The sequence below is a fragment of the Oryctolagus cuniculus genome, chromosome 13 (genome assembly GCF_051225735.1).
Source record: "Oryctolagus cuniculus isolate XC-2025 breed Fujian yellow rabbit chromosome 13, ASM5122573v1, whole genome shotgun sequence".
NCBI lineage: Eukaryota > Metazoa > Chordata > Mammalia > Lagomorpha > Leporidae > Oryctolagus > Oryctolagus cuniculus.
In genome coordinates, this window is record NC_142879.1 from 21,961,091 (window position 1) to 21,980,505 (window position 19,415).

Below are 19,415 nucleotides of genomic sequence, written 5' to 3' on the forward strand. Positions count from 1 at the left end.
CATCACACATCTGCCTCAGCAGAACGTGTGCGGATCGGAGGCACCAACGAGTGTCCACGGTCACCTGGCTCAGCATCTCCCACCTGAGGGAGCTCCTGGATCCTCGCAGCCATAAATCTCTGCTGCGGTGGTTTGAGCCTGCACCTGAGCCCTTCGTAGCTTCCCCTGGGACAGGAAACATTCAGGGGATGGGCAAGTGTCCACATTCATTTGCCTTGAAGACGTTACTTGAAAAAATGGCTTTCCGAATAGGGCACCTCCGTATCCTTATTTATTTGCCTGTTTACTTTGTGTAAGACCCAGTCAGGGGTCCTGTTGCCTCCTCCAGACCCAGGCCTGTCTCTTGCAAGCACCAGAGGGCCCATGGCCAGAAGGTGAGGACAGCCCCTTCCCGGCTACTGCCCCTTGGGGATCAGGCTCTGCAGGACGGGGTAGCCGCCTGGAGGAGGTGTAGTGGTTGGTGGGATGTTTCTTTTCTTTTCTCTTTTCTTTTCTTTTCTTTTCTTTTCTTTTCTTTTCTTTTCTTTTCTTTTCTTTTCTTTTCTTTTCTTTCCTTTCCTTTCCTTTCCTTTCCTTTCCTTTCCTTTCCTTTCCTTTCCTTTCCTTTCCTTTCCTTTCCTTTCCTTTCCTTTCCTTTCCTTTCCTTTCCTTTCCTTTCCTTTCCTTTCCTTTCCTTTTCTTTCTTTCTTTCTTTTTTGACAGGCAGAGTTAGATGGTGAGAGAGAGAGAGACAGAGAGAAAGGTCTTCCTTCTGTTGGTTCACTCCCCTAATGGCTGCCAGGGCCAGTGCTGCACCGATCCAAAGCCAGGAACTGGGTGCTTCCTCCCGGTCTCCCATGTGGGTGCAGGGACCCAAGCACTTGGGCCATCCCCCACTGCCCTCCAGAGCCACAGCAGAGAGCTGGACTGGAAGAGGAGCAACCGGGACTAGTACCCAGTGCCCCAACCAGGACTAGAACCTGGGGTGCCGGCGCCGCAGAGGGAGGATTAGCCTAGTGAGCTGTGGCGCCAGCCGGTGGGATGTTTCATGTTCCAGGATATTGGTGTCTGGCTCTTTTTCCATGCGACCTTGACACGAGGCAATTTCTTTTTTAAAAGATTTATTTTACTGGGCCGGTGCTGTGGCGTAGCAGGTAAAGCTGCTGCCTGCAGTGCCAGCATCCCATATGGGCGCCAGTTCAAGTCCTGGCTGCTCCACTTCCGATCCAGCTCTCTGCTCTGGCCTGGGAAAGCAGTGGAAGATGGCCTAAGTCCTTGGGCCCCTGTACCCACATGGGAGACCCGGAAGAACTTCTGGCTCCTGGCTTTAGATTGGTGCAGCTTCAGCCGTTGCAGCCAATTGGGGAGTGGACCATCAGATGGAAAGATGGAATACCTTTCTCTCTCTCTCTCTCTCTCTCTCTCTCTCTGTATACCTCTGACTTTCAGGTAAATAAATAAATCTTTAAAAAAAAGATTTACTTTACTTACCTGAAAGGCAGAGTTACAGTGAGAGGGGGTGTGAGAGAGAAACCTTCCACCTGCTGGTTTGTTCCTCAAATGGCCACAAATGACTAGGGCTGGGCCAGGCCAAAGCCAGGAGTCTGCAACTCCATCCAGGTCTCCCACATGGGTGGCAGGAGCCCTAAAACTTGGCCCATCATCTGCTCACTCCCAAGGGCATTAACAGGGAGCTAGATTGGAAGTGGAGAAACTGGGACTGGAACCAGTGCTCTTTGGGACACTGGGGTTGCACACAGGTGGTGGTTTACCCGCTGCACCACAATGCTGGCCCCGAAGCAATTCCTAAAGGGGTTTAGATTATGAACCTTAGATGTCCCCCAACCTCATCCTTGCCTTTACAGACAGAAGAAGTGAATCAGAGCTAGCCATTGGCAAACCCAGGGAAAGCCAGGGCTGCACCTGCTGACTGCTTGTGCTTGCTCAGAGCACCCAGAACCTTCTGAGTTTGGTTGTGCTGAGTTGGAGCGGAAGGGGGAAGGAGAACACACCTGCTGTAGGTCATGGGGGACAGGTGACTTCCTCGGGATGACTTGCTGCTTGCATGTCCTCCTTAACAGGGCCCAGGCAGAGTCAAGGTAGCCGCCTTGCTGGTCCAGGGAATGGTTCCCAGGGGCTGTGAGGTCTTGGCTGTGCTTATAGCCGGGCCTTGCTGTGCTGAAGCTTTGGCCCCGTGCCCGACAGCTCTGGACCTGACCTTGGCCCACGGTGGAGTGGGGAGAATTGGCCCAAGCTCCTTGTCCTCTGCTCCAAGGCTGTCTATCTGGGAAGTGCTTTGAGTCCCTCAGAGAGAGGGGTGAGGGAGGAGACTTCCCTGACAAGAGGCCACAATCCCCATGAGGTTGGAAAGACCTGAACGTCAAAACCCAGCAGCTGGTGTCGGCAGTGCCGGTGAGGACCCACCCAGAAGTCTTCCAGGTGCTCACTGGGGTAGACTTTTTCCCCTGAGTCATTTTCGCAATACGCTTATGAGGCAGGGTCTAACTTGATCTCCGCCTTGCAGAGGGGAAACTGAAAGTCAGAGAGAAAGCTGAAATTACTTTCCCAAGGGCAGTTTGCAAAGTGGCAGAGCTAGGTTGCAATTCAGGCAACCTGACTCCAAACTCACATTCTTAGCCACAATGCGGGGCGAGTGCTAGGGGAGTGGTGGTCTCCCACCTGCCCCACCTCCCAGAGAGGGAGACGAAGTAGGAGCAAAGAGGTTTAGATGGGAAATGTGTCAAGAAAGAAGGAGAAACTGCCCACGTCCCTGCCTCTCAAGCTGCCCAGCTCATGCCTTACACCCAAGCCCCTCCCTTGTGAGCAGGCAGAGCCCTTGTGGAAGCCGGTGCTACAGCCCAGGCTGCACCTGGGCACCTGTGTGGAAGTGCCGACAAAGGCACTGAAGGGAGGGTGAAATGTAGGGTCAAGCCCTCATCTCTGCAGCCTCCAAGTCCATTTCCTGCAATGCTAACAAAGTCAAGGCTGCAGGGTCTCTTTCTCCCAAAGCCCCGGGCCTCATTCAACATGGATAATTTTTAAAATTTTCATTTTGTTTGAAAGGCAGAGAGCGAGAGAGGGCACGAGAAAGACATTGACAGTGAAAGAAAGATCTTGTATTTACAAGTTCACTTCCCAAATGCCTGCCAGCAGCCAGGGCTGGGCGAGGTTAAACTAGGAGACCGGAACTCCATCTGAGACTCCCACACAGATGGCAGGAACCCAAGTTCTTGAGCCTCCCAGGCTGCATTAGCTGGAAGCTGGATGAGAAACAGAGCCGGGTCAAACCCAGGGCATCCCTAGTGCTGACCTAACCATTCTGCAAAATGCCTGCTCCAGGGCTGGCACTGTGGCGCAGTGGGTTAATGCTCTGACCTGAATCACCGGCATCCCACATGGGCGCCGGTTTGAGACCTGGCTGCTCCACTTCCTATCCAGCTCTCTGCTATGGCCTGGGAAAGCAGAAGATGGTCCAAGTCCTTGGGCCCCTGTACCCGTGTGGGAGACCCGGAGGAAACTCCTAGCTCCTGGCTTCGTATCGGCGCAGCTCCGGCCATTGCAGCCAACTGGGAGTGAACCAACGGATGGAAAACTCTCTCTCTCTCTCTCCTTCTCTCTCTCTCTGCCTCTCCTTCCTCTGTGTAACTCTGACTTTCAAATAAATAAATAAATAAATCTTAAAAAAAATGTCTGCTCCAACACTGGTAATTCTATTATACAAATATATAGTAGTATACCATGTGTATTATATAATAACAAATAATAATACAGGCTATGCATCAGTATGTAATGTATGTGTTCCCTCGCTCCTTTATATGCCTCTGGACTCCTCCATGAACTTGGCCATCTCTTCCCCCCACCCAGTCCTGGAGTCCCACCACCTCTTCCCCAGAAACTCCGCCCCTCCCTCTCCTCTGGGAGCCTGGGTTGAGGGTGTGATTCAGCTCAGAGTAGCTGGGCTCAGTTTTTGTAAAGAGGTTGCCGTGTGTGCACTTTTGCCAACCTCAAAGCCACAAGGAGGTAGGAGCTCAGTGCCTTTCCTTTGTAACAGTGACTCTGCATGCTTTTCCTTTAGAGAGAAGTGCTGGGCACACCGACGGGGCTCCAGGACATCCCCCAGGGACCCCGTGCCTCTCCCACCCACACCTGCAGCTGCGCACACGCCACCACCTGTGCAGACACTGCTGGCTCTCCCTGGGGGTGCGTCACTTCTGTTACAGGGACTCTGGAGGCAGAGTTGTTCTCTGGAGCTACCAATACCCGGTTTATTCCAAGGCTCTGTCAGATGGGGCTTCCGGACACCCACGACTCCCCAGGCTGGCCTTTGCCTGGCCATGAAATCCCTCACTGCTGGGCTGCTGCCAGGTTTAGGGGAGATGGAGGGGCCTCTGGACTGGGGATGTGGCGGGAGAGGGTGGGGATACGGGGGAGGGAGAGGGTGACCGATAAACTTCACCCTTTCTCCACCAGTGCCCATCGGGTCACGCCCGCTCCTACACAGTGACACAATCTTCACCAAGGTTTGGAGGCTGCAGGGTGCAGGTCCAGCTGGCTGAAGTGAAAGGAGAGGGCTTCTGGTAAGGGGCCTGGGGGTCTCAGACTAGGAATGAATGGAAGCCACTGCTGGCCACGGAGGAGTTGGACTCAGGAGTGCCCGAAAGCCAGGCCCAGCCTCTGGCTCTCCAAGGGAGCAAGCGCGCTCCTTCCTGCAATGCTTGGCACCCCTGGCCCTGGCCCTGCCCCTGCCCGTGCTGTCCCATTCTCACCCAGACCGGGTCCCTCAGTGCCTCCTGGAGGTTTGCAGTAGACGGCAACCTCGCAGCCCGGAGCCAGGGCCTGCCTGCTAATTCCTTCTTCTAAAACACTGCATTTCCTTTTTCTCTGTCTCATTGACCCAGGCGTGTACCTCCTTGCAGGTGTACATCCTTGTGTACGTGTGCAGTGACTGGAGCCGGGGAACAAGCGGCTCCGTCTCCTCTGCCTGTCTCTGTGTGTGGAGGCTTTGAGCTGCTCTCTCTGGGGTCTCCACGTGCAGAGGTTGTCATCACGGTCATCCTGCTGTGCTGCTGAGCACCGGAACGCATTCTCCCCACGCAGCAGTGTTGTACTGCCGGCTACCCAGCCTCCCTCGTAGCCCCCAGTCTCTGCCCCCAGGCTCCAGCAATTACTATCCCACTCCCCTTTCTGGAGAACAGCCTTTTAGCTTCCATGCGTGCATGAGAACGTGCAGAGACCAACAGCTCAGCTTAGGTGGGGCATCCACCCTCCAACCAATTAGAGCGGGCGGCCAGGGCCAGGGTGTGAAATCACCATGCACGGTGTCTCAAGGCCAGTGGCTCGTTCTCCTTGGAGGTCTCTGCCCATTTCTGGGGAGACGGAAGCGAGAATCCCCACAGCAATTAGGTCTGTCTCTCTTCTTGGCTCTTACGGCTGTCTCCCTGGTGTTGGCACTGTTTTTATAAAGATCTCATCTCCACCTTCCCACCTGCCAATAAACTGGCTGCCCTAGTCTTCCTCTCTCCCACAGTTTGCGTAAAAAGACTTGTACACGCACTCAATAAAAATCTAAAGTTGACGTCATCTCAAATAAAGCAGCTTTCAGGAAACGTTGTTGCTTGGACAAGTCTTGTATTTCCCTGGGTCATCCTGAGTTAATTAAATTCAGTTGATTCAACCGATTTGTATTGAGGGCCTTCTGCCTGCAAGGCACTGTCCTGGCTGCCGTGGATACGACGCCGAACAAGACAGAAAGTTGGCCCCATCCAGCTTCCGGTTTAGTGGTGGAGCCCATGCTCAGACAGTGTTTGCTAGGCACTGGGCTGGATGCTGGGGTGGGTCCCCGGCTGTGCCTGGAGGAGCTGCGTCTTCCTGGGAATGGTCGCCAACAGCCTGCTGCACAATGGGGCAGCGTTATGAAGGGTTGGAGAAGAGGTGCTGTGAAGCCTAGAGAGTAAGCGGCGACCAGCAGGAGGAGGGGTGGCCAGGGGAAGTTCTGCTGAGATGAGTGACACGTGACTGAACTTGAAGGGTGAGTGGAAGTTTGCCAGCAAGAGAGTGAGTTGGATGTATGAGTGTGCATGTGCTTGGGGTGTTGTAAAAGGCATGCCAAGGATGGTGATCAGAACCTTCCAGAAAGAGCTGTTATCTGCAGATCTTGATCACAGTGAAAGGGCACCTGCACTCGGGGAACAGCAGGAGCAGGAGGGCAAGGAACGAGGAGACTGGCCACAGACCCCCGCCCTGGCCCCGAGCACTGAGCCCAGGAAGCGAGGGGTAAGTACCCACGGCCAGCAGTGGTGATGATGGTGGCCAGGCGCCAGGCCAGCAACAACCTCCGGCTAGGAACATAGTGTAGGAAGCCCTGGTGGCCGGCCTTGCTCCTGCCCCATGGCTGTGGACCTTGGGCCCATGAAGGGGGGTGGCTGGATGCTGAGGTGCTGGTGAAATCTTCATTCCCAAGTTAAAACCTTCCCCAGAAAGCACTGCATCTTCCGATTTTCACCCCCTTGTGAGGGGAATGGGAGTTTCTGAATTCTGCAATTGGACTTACGAAATCAAAAGAAAAGTTGTCTGTAGATAAAAAAGAAGAAACCAGCAGAAGGGGGCCTCCACGTCCCCACGTCCTTTGAGTTTGTGTACAGCTCTCAGCCGAGGATGTGATGAAGGTCAGAGAAAGGGGATTTCTGGAGCCAGCTCCTTCCCCGGGAATGCTCCCCACAGAAGGGCGCTCCTGTTCCCACCGTCTCCCTGTGCCCGGGTGAGGGCGGAGGGGAGCCGAGCTGGGATGGCTCACACTCAGCCCCTCCCTCCCTGTGCAGCTCCGTCTGCTCCCCCGCCTCTCCTGTCAGCCTGCAGCCCTGCTGGCCCTCCTCTCGGTCAGTCTTAGAGAGGGTCTTCCCTCTTCTCTGCTTCTCAAAGCCAAGGCTGAAAGCATCCCAGGCCCCCGAGCCGACCAAGAGCTCCACCTCTGCGCTCTCCCGGCGCTGTGGGCTGATCGCTGGTTTTCCTCTTCTCTCAGGATGACAGTGATGGGTCCCGATGCAAAGCAGCTGCATCTCTTGACCTCAGGGACCAGACTTTCATCACCTTTGTATCCTTAGGCACTAGCAACAGTACCTGTCACTCTTTGCTAATGAACGCTGGTTGACCTGGGCACCTTGTCCATTGGGGCTGGGGTAGGATGAAGACAGCTTTGGAAACAATTTCAACCAGCAGATGAAAGAACGGCGTCATGATGGGAAGGCAAACGTGGGAGCCTGGAGAGGGGGTGGGGGCTGCAGCAGGTGCATGGTGTTGAGTGCGGCTCTGGGCTCCTGCACTTCGTTGCGCTAGGCCTGGTGCTTGGAGCAGGTGAAGAAGAAGAGGAGGAGATAAGTGTAAGAAGATGTGTGTTTCATAGTTATGTTGTTAGTAATATCTAGGGCGATTTTTAAAAAATTGCCTTCTGGGGCTGGTGCTGTGGCATAGCAGGTAAAACTGCCATTTATCCCATATGGGCACTGGTATGGGTCCCAGCTGCTCCACTTCTGGTCCAGCTCTCTGTTATGGCCTGGGAAAGCAGTAGAAGATGACCCAAGTCCTTGGGCCCCTGCACCTGCATGGGAGACCCGGAAGTATGGGCAGTGTCAGTATCCCATATGGGCACCGGTTTGAGTCCCAGCAGCTCCACTTCTGATCCAGCTCTCTGCTATGGACTGAGAAAGCAGTAGAAGATGGCTCAAGTCCTTGGACCCCTGCACCCATGTGGGAGACCCGGAAGAAGCTCCTGGCTCCTGGCTTTGGATCAGTGCATCTCTGGCCGTTGCAGCCAATTGAGAGTGAAACAGCAGATGGGAGACTTCTCTCTCTCTCTCTCTCTCTCTCTCTCTCTCTTTCTGCCTCTCCTCTCTGTGTAACTCTTTCAAATAAATAAATACATCTTTTCAGGTTACTGTATGAAACCAGACACAGCTGTATCCACTGATCACCTCATGTCGGTTTTACAGAGAAGAGAACTAAATGTACAAGAGGTTCAATAACTTTATCAAGGTCATGCAGCCAATTCACGATGGAGCCAGGGCTTAAATCCAGGTCTACAACTGTGGTTCATCAACAAAGAGCTCAAAGGTGAGTCACTACCTGATAATTCAATGCTTAGTGGCATCACAGGGACACAGAGTTTAAGGTTTTGTTTTGTAATTTTTTTGTTCTTTTTTTTGGGGGGGAGGAGGAGGGCCAAGGGTGAGTCCCAACCCTGGGCTTCTCGTTCCTTGAACAATCCTGGCTTCTTGTTCCTTGGACAGTCCTGCCCAGGTGTCTGTCCTATCCCCTTGCTCTGTTCTCTCTGCCCAGGCGGTTAGAATAGGACCCCCTAGCAAGAGACCAATCTTCCGGCAGATAAGAGAGTCTTTAGGCAGACCCTGGGAGAGGCAGGTGAGGGGGATGTCTGTGAAAGACCTCAAGGGCAGAAGCAGCGTGGTCCTGGAGGGCAGGGGGCAGTGGTCTCCTCCAGATACTGTCCTTCCCGGAGGCCCAGCCCTGAGTGGGTCAAGTTCAAACACCAGGCTTGCACGGGATTACCTGGGCCTGCTGGCTCAAAAGGCAGGTCTTTAACCCCACTCGGATATGCTCAAGGTCTTTTCCTGGGCCCAAGAGTCTGCCTTTTTAGGGCAGAATCCCAGAGAACCCGCAAATTGAGGACCCTACCTTTCGCACTGCAGTCATACCCATGTGATTTTGCTGTTGATGCCAAGAGAACTGGGGGTGCCAGGAACTTGGGGCTGGGCGCCTGCCAGGTCCCTGCACCAATCAGAGGCATTGACCGGGAGGCCGTGTGTAGGAGTCCCCATCTTTCGGAATTAGTGATGTGGTTAGAGTAGCAACGTGACTTTCTGTGGACGGAAGGTAGGTCGGATGTGAGAGTCTCCCTCCGTGAACGCGAGTGCGTCATCTGAGTCAGAGCTTGTATCTTTACTCTCAAAAACAAGTCATTTTTGTTCCTGTCAGCAGCTTGGCTTAGCCCACAACAAAGCGGCGAGCTGGATGCTGGGACAGGGAGGTGGCTACAGGACTCAGGTGAGCCGGTCGGCCAGGCTGGGTTTGGGGAGAGCAGGGACTTGTTCTTACTCAGGGATCAGTCCACCTGCCCACTGCCGTGCAAGCACAGGCCTTCAGGAAACTGTTCGTGGGAATTTTTTAATCACTGGGGATGGGGCGGGCTTGTCCAGAGCTCTTTAAGGAAGTGAATTTCAACCTGCAGGCAATTCCAATGTATCGAAAACCTGAAAAAAAGACATGCAGACCTCATTTGGATGTACTACAATGTTTCAAAGGATTTGTTTAGTTATTTGAAAGGTAGAGTTACAGAGAGATGAGAGTCAGAGAGAGCTCTTCCATCTGCTGGTTCACCCCCCCTCCCCACATAGTCCCAACAGGAAGAACTGGGCCAGGCCAAAGCCAAGGAACTAGGAGCTCCATGTGGGTCTCCCACGTGGGTGGCAGGGTCTCAAGCACTAGGACCATCTTCTGCTGCTTTTCCTAGGCTGTTAAGCAGGGAGTGGGATAGGAAGTGGAGCAGCTGGGACTCGCACCTAAGGGCTCTCAGCATCACAGGTAGTGGCTTAACCCACTAGGCCACGAGTCCAGTCCCTCACACGTGCTAAATTCGACTTTTGGGGATGGAGTCTGGGGAGCTGTTTGAAGTGCCACAGAATTATGGAGCGATCAGTCCAGCATCATTTCAGTGAATGGCGTTGGAAGTCCCTGAGGTAAGAGAGGAAACCCCTCCCTCCCCGTGCCCCTCTGTGTCTCCCCGCCCCTCCCCTGCTCTTTCCTTCCCACCACAGCCCAGTACTCCTACTCAGAAGAGCTCCTCCCATCTCTCCTGCAGGGAACCACAGGGACACAGCCAACTATGGGAAATCCACGGGCGCTTCGAGCATATTGAACTGTGGGTTGCTTAACACTTCCACCTGTTTGCCAGCTTTGCACCCAGCCTTGGAAGTCACAAGGCAGAGTTGGCTGACAGCTGTCCCAGCCATGGCCAAGAGGGTCCCTGAGGGGCCGGCGAACGGTGAGGTCCTTCCCCACTCAGGCATCCCTGGCTTCAGTGCTAACCTTTTTGGATTGCGCTGTTCTCAGTCTTCGTCAGAACAGCCCAGGCTGAGTGCCTGGGAACGCTTTGGGTAGTGAGAGGCTGAGGGTGACTAGAGACAGGAGGAACTCGGGTGCACGAGGGCTGGGCGAGTGTGCATTGTGTGAGTCATAGCAGCGGCTTAGCCCACATCACCAAGCTGCTGCTCCTGGCAGCGTCCTTCCAGGCACAGCAAGGCGGAGGCTGGATGCACGCAAATGTTCCTGGGCAGAGGTGCTCTGTGAACCACCAGGGATCAGACCAGAGACTCTGCCGTCAACCACCCAAGGAAGCTGCTCGCACCAGCTCCCTCCCCTGCTCCTGCGCGTTCACTCGGGGTGGAGGGGTGGAAGATCCAGGGGGAATTTCCAACCTAAAATTCTCCGTCTGGGCCCTGAAATCCCCTGACTTCACAGGAGAACCAGCGGAGCGTTTGTGCTGCTGAATGGACGGACATTGCGGGTGTGGGTGTGAGAAGACACTCCCTCTTCAAAGCTCCCCCCATCCTTGGGCCCTGCGTGCCCTCCCCCTGTCCACACCTGGCAGTGTTTTTAGAATACACACCTGTGTCTGGTCAATTCGGTGGTGTATGTATTCTTTTAAAAAATGATTGATTGAGGGGCCGGTGCTGTGGCACACTAGGTTAATCCTCTGCCTGCGGCGCCGGCATCCCATATGGGCGCCGGGTTCTAGTCCCGGTTGCTCCTCTTCCAGTCCAGCTCTGCTGTGGCCCGGGAGGGCAGTGGAGGATGGCCCAAGTGCTTGGGCCCCTGCACTTGCATGGGAGACCAGGAAGAGGCACCTGGCTCCACCGGATGGAAGACCTTTCTCTCTTTCTCTCTCTCACTGTCTGTAACTCTACCTGTCAAATAAATAAAAAATTCTTTTAAAAATGATTGATTTATTTTCATCTTATTTCAAAGGCAAAGAGATGAGAGAGAGAGCAAGAGCGAGAGAGAGAGAGAGAGAGAGGTCTTCCATTTATTGGTTCACTCCCCAAATGCCTGCAACAGCCAGAGCTGGGCTATACTGCAAAATCAAGTGGGCATTGGGTGAGTCAGACTGTGTCTTTACTGGGCCATCTCGTGCTGCCTTGCCAAGGTGCACATGAGCAGAAGCTGGGATTGAAAACAGGGCCTGGAGTTGAGCCCAGGCACTCAGATACGGTATGTGGGTGCCCCAAGTGGCGTCTTAACTGCTGAGCCCGAACGCCTTCCCCTGTGTGTGTTTCTGATAACTCTCAGTTGACTCCCTTGGGTTGTGATTTACTTGTCTGTGCTAAAAAGAAACTTTGAAAAAATTAAGAGGGAGAGCCCCTCCCTGTCCTTGAGTCCCCACTTAGGCTAGGCATTGTTCTAGGTGTTGATTTATGTCCACATACTCTCTCTCTCTCACACACACACACACACATCTATGTGAGGGAACTTCAAAAAGTTCATGGGAAAACCGAATTAAAAATAGGTTTGGAGGCTGGCATTTTGATGAGTAGGTAAAGTGACCACTTGCAAGACTAGCATCCCAAGTCAGAGCGCCAGCCCTGCTGCTGTGCTCGGATCCGCTCCCTGACACTGCGCCTGGGAAAGCAGCAGCAGGTGCTTGAAGTCCTTGGGCCCCTGCACCTGCGTGGGAGACCCAGATGGAGCTCCTAGCTCTTGGCTTTGGCCTGGCTCATTATCATGTGGGCAGTAGACCAGTGGGTGGAGGATCCCTCTCTCTACACTGGCTTCTCTGTCACTCTGCCTTTAAAATAAATAAAATAACAAATTTTTAAAAAGTTTATTTTGGTGCAAAAATGTTTGGAATCTGTGTGGTTTTTTTTTATATATTTTTCATGAACTTTTTGAAGACCTCATGTAGACAATTTCAATTTTTTCTTGCAGCAAAATAAACTTACCTTTTAATTTCATTTCCTGAGAACTTTTTGAATTGTGTGTGTATGTGTGTGTGTGTGTGTGTGTGTGTAGTGGGTGGTAGATGCTAGAAGGACAAAGCAGACTCAAGGGAGCTAAATAAACTGAGCAGAGGGACCACTGATCTGGAAAATAAATGACAACTTCATTCACTTTTTTAAAATAAGAATACTGTAGGCTAGATGCTAAAAAAAATTGACAGCTGTGACTAGCGTAAGACATTCTACAGGGCCGGCGCCACGGCTCACTAGGCTAATCCTCTGCCTTGCAGCGCCGGCACACCGGGTTCTAGTCCCGGTCGGGGCGCAGGATTCTGTCCCGGTTGCCCCTCTTCCAGGCCAGCTCTCTGCTGTGGCCAGGGAGTGCAGTGGAGGATGGCCCAAGTGCTTGGGCCCTGCACCCCATGGGAGACCAGGAGAAGCACCTGGCTCCTGCCTTCGCATCAGCGTGGTGCGCCAGCTGCAGAGCGTCGGCCGCGGTGGCCATTGGAGGGTGAACCAACGGCAAAGGAAGACCTTTCTCTCTGTCTCTCTCTCTCACTGTCCACTCTGCCTGTCAAAAAATAAAAAAAAAATAAAAAAATAAAAATAAGACATTCTACAATGAAATGCTGCAAGTGGAAGAGCTATTTTGTTAGGTTAGACACATGGCTATTGAATTAAACTCCGGAAGGGAAGCCACGACTTGCAAATGGGCACTGCAGGAAACTAAAACCAGTGAGTAAAAAACAGACTGAAGATAAATTTCTTAGAACACAAAATCAAAAGATAAGGAAATGAAAATGAAAGACTGGAATCAGTGTGAAAGACAGATATCAAAGAGCCACCCACGAGCAGCAGGAGTTCCTAAAAATAATCAGAATCATTTGGGGCAGAAGCCACGTGTAGAAAATGTCTTTGTTTTCGGGAAGACCTTTGTTTAAATGCCGAATTTGCTTACTGTTTTCATTAGGAATCTGGATTTTGTTGGGATTCCGGCTCAAACTGGCTCATGCAAGAAGGGGGCTCTTCCTGGCTCCAGTGAGGGAGCTGAAGCTTCCCCAGGAATGCGCCTCCATGGTGCCTCCTTCCTGTGCGTGCTTCCCCTGGTTGGGGGGGTTGCTCCCACAGGGGGCACTCACGCCCTCCAGGCTTACCTTCTTTCAGCCTGACAACCCCCAACCTCCCCTCCACCACTTCCATCATTAACCCTGGGTTAATCCTCAGCGACTTTGATTGGCTTGGCGCGGGTCATGTCCCCCCCTGGAGTCTGTCTATGTGCCTGCGAAGGGTTGTTGCATTCACTTCAGTGTCAGCACACATCTGCCCCTGGAGCGAGGCCTGGGTCAGCTCTGTCCAGCGCTTGCATGAGGTGTGAGTAAGGCAGAGACCATTTCCCAGAGGAAAACAGCGCTGCTGATCCCAGAAGAAAGCCGAGCAGACGCTGGGCGGGCTGAACACTATCACGCTGAGCAGATGAATTCAACAACTGCTCCCAGATGCTTCCAGGCAGAGGGTCTACAGCTCAAAGGTTAAGAAAGCTCTAGAAATAAAATGCAGGGAGGAAAAGAAGAGAATCAGGCATGCTTCAGATTTTTGCTCTGTAGCTGTATTAAGGCAACGATGCAAAGGTTTTTGAATGGTGAGGGAAAGAAGTCCTGTCCCCCAGGAATTCTATACCTTGGTCATTTGTCATCCATAACACACACACTCAGACACTGCCATCCCAGGACTGCTCCTGAGAAAACCAGGAGCCATATATTGTAGACCGCTGGGGATCAATTAGACGCAACCCAACAGCCGGTCCCGTGCGGCTGCTGTTGCTAGTCCTTAACTGGTTCCGTGTCCTCTCGCCTGTGCCTGCGCGGTCGGAGCTGGTGTCGGCTCTCCTCTGGACCATTGCCACAGCCTGTGAACTTCCGTTTCCCTTTCACTCTCACCCTTTCTAAACCATTTCCCACATGTTGTCTCATGGGCTCCTAATACGCCAGATTGTGTCACTTTCTCTCGTAAAATAATGTGCCAGCTTCTTCAGGCGCGCAGATCACAATCAAGGTCCTTCTCATGGCCTCCAAGGCCTTTCCTGACGGGGGCTTCGCATGCTGTCCCCAGCCACCCCAGCCTTTTCTGGCCACGCGAGTCACACGGTCGCCCAGCCGTTCCTGTGGGCAGCCTGCCGAGCCCCTTCCTCTCCAGGGCTCCCTTTGGCTGGCTCCTTCCTTAGCAACCCTGGCTCCCATCACCTCCTCAGGTGCCCTCTGGACTCCCAATCTAGAAGTGGGTTCCTGCCCCTTTTCTTGGCACCCTTGTCTGCAACCACCAGTCCCAGTGTGTGATCACAGATGTATGGGCATCCGTGCATGTGTGTATCTCCCCCTAGTGTGTGGACCCCATGAAGACAGGGGCTGTGTTTCTTTCGCTCACCCCGAATTCCCAGGTCTTACGCTGTGTGTGACACAGAAACGGTAGGCAATAGGCATTTGCAGGTGAGAGAAGGAAGATTGAAATGAGGCAAGCCGGCGCCGTGGCTCACTAGGCTAATCCTCCGCCTTGCAGCGCCGGCACACTGGGTTCTAGTCCCGGTTGGGGCGCCGGATTCTGTCCTGGTTGCCCCTCTTCCAGGCCAGCTCTCTGCTGTGGCCAGGGAGTGCAGTGGAGGATGGCCCAAGTGCTTGGGCCCTGCACCCCATGGGAGACCAGGAGAAGCACCTGGCTCCTACCATCGGATCAGCGCGGTGCGCCGGCCGCAGCGCACCGGCCGCAGCGGCCATTGGAGGGTGAACCAACGGCCAAGGAAGACCTTTCTCTCTCTCTCTCTCTCTCTCTCTCTCTCTCTCTCACTGTCCACTCTGCCTGTCAAAAAAAAAAAAAAAAAAAAAAAAAGAGGCACTGATATACAGAAAAAATGATTTTATGTAGGAAGGAGTCTAAGTAATGAATTTCACTGTGATTTCTAAGGTGACGACAAACTTTCTCTTAAAGAAACGAACTCGTTTAAAAAATGGAGTAGAGTGGCTGGCGTGGTGGCTTAGTTAGGTTAAGCCTCTGCCTGCAGTGCCGGCAGCCCATATTGGCACCTGTTAGAGTCCTGGCTGCTCCTCTTCTCATCCACCTCCCTGCTAATGGCCTGGGAAAGTAGTGGAAGATGGCCCGAGTCCTTTGGCCCCTGCACCCACCTGGGAGACTTAGAAGAAGCTCCTGGCTCCTGACTTTGGATCAGCCCAGCTCCAGCTGTTGCGTCCATTTGGGGAGTGAATCAGTGGATAGAAGACCTTTCTCTCTGTCTTTCCCTCTGTCGGTAACTCTACCTCTCAAGTTAGTAAATAAAATCTTAAAACAAAATGAAGTAGAGAGCAGATTTAAAAATACAAAATGAAGTGAACAAATCCAGTGTAGAGGGCTTTTGGTTCCTGAAAAAAAAAAAAAAAAACCCGGTACCATGCTGTGAGAACTGATAACACGGCCGTGATGCCACAGCTCCGAGAGCAGGACTAGCGGTGCAAGTGGCGTGCTCGAGGCTTTAGAAGGACAGAATTCAGTGACCTGGGGAGGGAGGCATGGAGGCCATTCCTGTGTGTGTGTGTGTGTGTGTGGTGGGAGAAGACTCAGTGAGCAGACAGAATAAATGAAGGAGATGGAGGGTGTGGAGCAGCCCCGACTTCCACACAGCACAGAACTCAGAGTCGGAATCCAGAAACTTGTCACGAGGACAGAGTTTCGGCCTTGGAGGGGCCTGCTGGGGTGTACCTGCGTCTGCAGGTGCCCCAGGCCTCGGCAGGAGTCCCACGAAAAGGCACCCAGCCGGTTCGGCGTGTGGACAACAAGGACCCCTTGTGGTGCAAGGGGGAAGGGAAGAGACAGATGTAGCAAAGTCTGCGGGGGCCAGGGCTGCTGCCCGAGGGAGGATGGCCTGGGTGGGGCATGGTGAGTGAGGGCGTGGGTGAGGATCCTCTAGGACAGAGAAGGAAGGCAGAAGGTTCTAGAAAAACGTGCACTACTTCCAGTGAACTCAGGGACAGATGCTGTGTAGGGGCGGGGGAGCCATGCTGCTCTCTGTTTATTCTTGGGGAATAATCTCTGTTGATAACGCTGTCCTTCAAGGCCACCCCTGGCTGTTGGTGCCTGGAGGCTGGGGCAGGAAAGCCGGCAGTGGAGAGAGGCGAATGCGGCTTTCCTAGGTAAAGGCTCCGGGCTGGGAATCCTGCCCCACCCATTTAGTATTTGTGTGAGCCTGCTCTCATCAAAGGAAGGGGCGACCCCCACATCCCTGAGTCTGACCCTCCTATGGGACGGGCTTTGTAACCTGCAGTGTGAGTGCTATTTGGTCCTCAGTCGCAAGGTGTGGCTGAGCAGGAGACTGAGGGCTGGGGTAGGGTCTCGGGGCCTGACCCCTGTGGTTTTTCCTACGGGTCCTCACTTCAGCTCAGCCTCAAGGGAGGCCCCAGTTGGCCAACTGAGTAGAGCAGCCCCTGGCTCTGGTAGAGATCTTTATTTATTAAAAAACTTCAAGGGACTGGCACTGTGGCATAGAAGGTTAAGCCTCCACCTGAAGTGCCAGCATCTCACATGGGCACTGGTTCGAGTCCCGGCTGCTCCACTTCCGATCCAGCTCTCTGCTGTGGCCTGGGAAAGCAGCAGAAGATGGCCCAAGTCCCTGGGCCCCTGCACCCATGTGGGAGACCCAACAGAAGCTCCTGGCTCCTGGCTTTGGCTTGACCCAGCCCTGACCATTGTGGCCATTTGGGGAGTGAACCAGCAGATGGAAGATCTCTCTCTCTCTCTGTATTTCTGACTTTCAAATAAGCAAAATCTTTTTAAAAATTTCAAAAGTTTATTTTATTTATTTGAGAGAGAGAGAGAAGATCTTTCGTTGGTTCATTCTGCCTGTAACAGATGGGACTGGACCAGGCCAAAACCAGGAAATGGGAGCTTAATCTGAGTCTCTCACACGGGTACCAGGGTCTCAGATACTGGAGCCATCATCTGCTGTCTCCTAGGGTGCACATTAACAGGAAGCTGGAATCTAAGTGGAGCCAGGGCTTGAACCCAGGCTCTCCAGTAGAGGGCGTGAGTGCCCCAGGTGGCGCCTTGACTGCTGTGCCAAACACCTGCCCCTCTTGAAGGGACTTCATAAGAGGATTTTATCCTGGGGCCAGCACTGTGGTGCTGTGTGGGGGAGGCTGAATCCGGAGAGGCCTAGAGGAAACTTTCAGAGCCTGCCTGGAATTTGAAAACCTGTCTTTAAGGTTCAAATCCCTGGTAGCAAACACCCCAGCCCCAGGGCGCTTCTGCCTAAGGATCCTTAAGGTGGTAGACTAGGAGTGGCTAAGACCCTTGTGCATCACAACAGCCCACCCCTTGCCCGCATCCGCTCATCCGCTCTGTACCTCAGCTATATATACACCTCCCTTTCACAATAAAGTGAGACCCTGCTTCGACTGGGCTCCACACAGCACCGGCGCACTTCCCCTCCTCGGTCAAGGCAAGCTGCGGGCAGCCTGCCTAAATCTCCGGCGGTGGCGAGGAACAGTCACCGCAGTGCAGCAGATTAAAGCTCAGGCCTGCAGCACCAGCATTGCATATGGACGCCGGTTCAAGTCCTGCCTGCTCCACTTCCAATCCAGCTCCCTGCTAATGCACCTGGAAAAGCAGCAGATGGTAGTTGGAGTCCTTGGGCCCCTGTACCCACATGGGAAACCTGGAATAAGCTCCTGGTTCCTGGCTTCTGATAAGCCCAACTCTGGGAGTTGCAGCCATTTGGGGAGTGAACCAGTGGATGGAAGACATCTCTCTCTCTCTCTCTCTCTCCCTTTCTCTCCCCCCTTCCCTTCCTCTCTCTCATGCATGTGCCACATGTGGATGGACCTGGAGGACGTCACGCTAAATGAAATAAACCAGATATAGAAAGACCAGTGTTTCACTCTGTCACGTATATGTGTATTTTAAAAAGGGCAAACACACAGAGACAGAGAATGAACCAGTGATTACTGCTGGTAATGGGGTGGCAGTGGGGGGGGGACAGGAAATGGAGAAATGCAAGTCAAAGGCACAAGCTAGCAGGCATGTAGGATGAGAGCTAATGTACAACACGGCAGCCAGAGTTAATAAAATGATGCGTTGGTGATTTTCACTAAATAAGTAGATTTCAGCTGCCCTTGTCACGTGCACTCAAAGTCACAATGAAATGATTGACTTTTTAACCTACTTCACGATAGTAACCACTTTATCATTTACATGTAACCCATAAAGTCATCTTGTAAACCTCAAACACAGTATTTAAAAAAGGTCCATCTGTACTCTCCTGTCATAACCAAGTAGCATGTGAGAAAATGAGGTTGGACAGGCAATGGCCACTAGATGGCGCCCTAGCGGTCCCAGGGCATCCCACCGACCAGCTTCAGACAAGAAATATGGTAGCTGAGCGGAAGGGGGAGGGCTGGATGAGGAGGGAGGGATGCATTTTCATTCGATGACTTGTTGTCCTTCATTTGTAATGAGCCCGACTGGAGCGCCTCTGGGTTAATTTGTGGATAGCATGTGGTGGTTAGGTAACCACTGGGAGTGGAATAAACCACTCCATCCATTTGTTGAAAACTATGCAGCAGTGTCATCTGGGGCAGCTCCTCCCACCCAAGATCCAGCCAAGCCCCCTCACCCCACTCCACTCCCAGCGTGGTCATCCTCGGCTTTCTCAGAGGCCGGGGGCAAGAGCAAGGTCTGAATCAGGTGGGATATGTGTACACAAAAACAAGGCCACTATTTTGCTAATAAATATCAGCAGAAACCTGGCCATGGATGTGGGAGTAGATTCTAGCAGTGTCAGACCAAAGAGGATGGGAGAGGCCAGTGCCACGGCTCACTAAGGTTAATCCTCCGCCTGTTGATTGTGGCTTCTTTTCTTCAGAAAAAAAAAAGTATTTTATAAAGATCTGGCAATAGAAGAGGGATATTATTGCAAAAACAAACAAATAAGCAAAAATAGTAAATAAATTAAAAAAAAGTAAAACTAAGTGAACTAGGTAAATCAATTGTATCAAAAATACAGAGCTCAATAAATTCATGTAAGATGAGAATATCAAACATATAACAACATAAAATTTACAATGGTTAGCACTGAATCAAAATTTACCAGTCATGGAAATAAGCAAGAAAATGCTGTTCCTGGGGCCGGTGCTGTGGCGCAGTGCAGGCATCCCATGTGGGCGCCGGTTTGAGTCCTGGCTGCTCCAGCTCTCTGCTGTGGCCTGGGAAAGCAGTAGAAGATGGCCCAAGTCCTTGGGCCCCTGCACCCATGTGGGAGACCCGGAAGAAGCTCCTGGCTCCTGGCTTCGGACCAGCGAGGCTCTGACCATTGCAGCCAATTAGGGAGTGAACCAGACCTCTCTCTCTTTCTCTCTCTCTCTCTATGTGTAACTCTTTCAAATAAATAAATAAATC

The 19,415-nt window shown here is 52.7% G+C and overlaps 1 long non-coding RNA gene across 5 annotated transcripts in view; it reads left to right on the forward strand.

The window, feature by feature from the left end:
* Positions 1-11,917, forward strand: part of LOC127483528 (uncharacterized) — a 37,501-nt gene extending 25,584 nt beyond the window's left edge. Inside the window, exons 1-5 of one of the 5 annotated variants that reach the window (XR_016219588.1) lie at positions 6,262-7,355; positions 7,906-8,085; positions 8,968-9,033; positions 9,591-9,725; positions 9,848-11,917. This is a non-coding gene — a long non-coding RNA (uncharacterized LOC127483528). The other 4 variants (XR_016219589.1, XR_016219586.1, XR_016219585.1 and 1 more) reach the window with 4 other exon arrangements.
* The last annotated feature ends 7,498 nt before the right edge of the window (positions 11,918-19,415 follow it).